The sequence below is a fragment of the Anopheles gambiae genome (assembly GCF_943734735.2).
Source record: "Anopheles gambiae chromosome X unlocalized genomic scaffold, idAnoGambNW_F1_1 X_unloc_4, whole genome shotgun sequence".
In the NCBI taxonomy this organism is placed as follows: domain Eukaryota; kingdom Metazoa; phylum Arthropoda; class Insecta; order Diptera; family Culicidae; genus Anopheles; species Anopheles gambiae.
Window position 1 is genome coordinate 122,501 of NW_026902648.1, and position 2,500 is coordinate 125,000.

Sequence of the window (2,500 nt, forward strand, 5' to 3'; positions counted from 1 at the left end):
CCGTCGTACATGAGGTTCCATAACGTTGGGCCAAGTACCGAGCCTTGAGGTACACCCGATGTGACTGCAATCTCTGCCGGTCCATCTGTGGTATCATACATCAGCACACGATTCCTAAAATAATCACCAATGATATCATAAAGATATTTAGGAGTGTTAATTCTCTGTAAAGCATTTGCAATCGCCAACCATGAAGCACTGTTAAAAGCATTAGTAACATCTAATGTAACAACTGCACAATACCGTCCACTGTATCGGTTTCTGTTTCTAGCTACCGAAACAATGTCCACTACCCGTTGAATCGCATCAACCGTTGATCGACGACTTCTGAAACCAAATTGGTCATCAGACAGTCCGTTGACCTCCTCGATGTGTGCATTTAACCGTTGCACTATGATGCGTTCTAAACCTTTACCTGCCCCGTCTAGTAGACAAATGGGGCGAACTGAACCCGGTTCCCCTGGTGGTTTGTTCGGCTTCGGTATTAACACCAACCTCTGCCTTTTCCACTCATCGGGGAACTTCGCGTTCTCTAAACAGCCTTGGTAAACCCTGCAAAATGCATCGGTTGCAGTCAACATACCAACTTTCAGCGCCTCATTCGGGATACCATCTGGTCCCGGCGCCTTCTTGTTAGGTAGTCTCCTAGCAACCGCAAGAATCTCATCATTAGTAATTCTTTCAAACTCTCGTGGCTGATCAATACGATATTCAGGCCACACCGTGTTTGGGTGAGTAGGAAAAAGCTCGCTCACCACTTCCCTAAACTCGTCCAATGTCATGGTTCGGGGTCCAATCGAACCCTCGGCCACTTTCTTGAACGTATGATATACAATACCGAATGATGCGTTGTTCGCTGTTCCCAGGAACTCTTTCCACTTCCTCTGTCGGGTATGCTTAATCAATCGCTTGAGGGCATTCCTTGAAACCTTGAACTCGTCCCTAAAAGTAGAATAGAGATCAGTATTAAATGCTCTTTGCGCTAACCGATCGCGGTGTTTGCACTCTTTGCGAAGTGCCTCAATCTCTAGCGTCCACCAAAATGCACTCTTGTTAGGAGTGTACCTCTTACGCTTAGTCATCGTCGCATTACACGCCGTGACAAGTATACGCATTAAGTCTTCGCTTGTTGTGACCTCTGTCTCAAAAGCGGCTTGCATCATAACTTCAAATATATCTTTGCTAAAATACTTGATGCTCCATCCCGTTATGGGTCGGGACAAGTTACGCACGCTTTGCGTCTCAAGATCTATTCGTATTGCACGATGATCAGAGTTCATATAGCTAGATAACACCTCCCACTTAAATGATCTTGCAACTGTTCTGCTCGCAAAAGTAAGATCAACTACTGACGTACGCCCTGGTCCAACATAAGTTGGGGTGCTGCCGTCGTTCAATAAAATTGCGTCAATCTGCGCAAAGGTTGATAAGACCAACTCACCTCTTCGTTTCTGGGTTTCTCCACGCTCGCCAAGTTGGTTGTTCCAACTTGCTGACCAAGCGTTGAAGTCCCCCCCGATAACGAATTTGTGGATACCGGTTACGGCCATTACCGTGTTATCCAACATGATCTGGAACTCTTCCGTACTAAATCTAGGTGGTGCGTAAACGCTAACCACTCGCATATCACCTATGTCAACTATCATTAAACCCTTCAAAGCCTTACTGACTACCTTAACTGGTAAGTCCGCGTTAACCACTACCGCTGCTGTGTTATCGTCATTGCGTAACACTTTGACGTTGGTTGTTGCCAGATACGGATCTGCAATCAACACTATATCCGCAGATTCTTCCCTAATCGTTTGCCACATTAATTGAAATGCAGCATAACTATGATTCTGGTTATGTTGTAGCAACCTAACCATTATGATCTAATCGTTCGCCTTCGGGGACACATATAACTGCCCGTTGCGTGAGGGTTCTGTGACCTCGTACCGCAATCCAAACACTTGACAGAGTTGGTACAAGCTTGCTTCTTGTGTCCACTCAAACCGCATTTCCAGCACAGATTACTTCTGTCTGGTTCCCTACAATGATAGCTCGTATGGCCTACCTTCCAACACTTATAGCATTTCTGCTCCTCCATTACCTCACGGATATGGCATATCGACCAACCAACTTTCAGCTTTCCCAAATTCAGGAAGCTTTGAAAGTCTGGCAGCGATACGTTGATCCGTGCCCACTGCGTACCGGCCGCGCGGCCTTTCTTCATTTTGATACGATCTATTTCGATCTCGATGTTGAGCTGTGCTTTGACAGACTCCGCAACCTCCTCTGGGGTGGTAATTTCATCGAGATGCATGATCTCAATCATTTTAGAAGGAGCTAGCGTTCTCACTGACGCCTTGCCCTTCACCGCTTCCTTAACCTTTGGGGCAATTGCACTAGCAGAACTACCCTGCTTCAATTCTAGCAACATGCCTCCATTTTGGGCCCGTCGGACCTTGGAGATTGTCTCTCCAACCGATTTAAGAGCATCGGACTGCTTCATTTCCTTGAG

At 46.4% G+C, this 2,500-nt stretch overlaps 1 pseudogene; it reads right to left on the bottom strand.

The window, feature by feature from the left end:
- Positions 1-2,500, bottom strand: part of LOC133394731 (large subunit ribosomal RNA) — a 9,185-nt pseudogene that overhangs the window by 2,921 nt on the left and 3,764 nt on the right.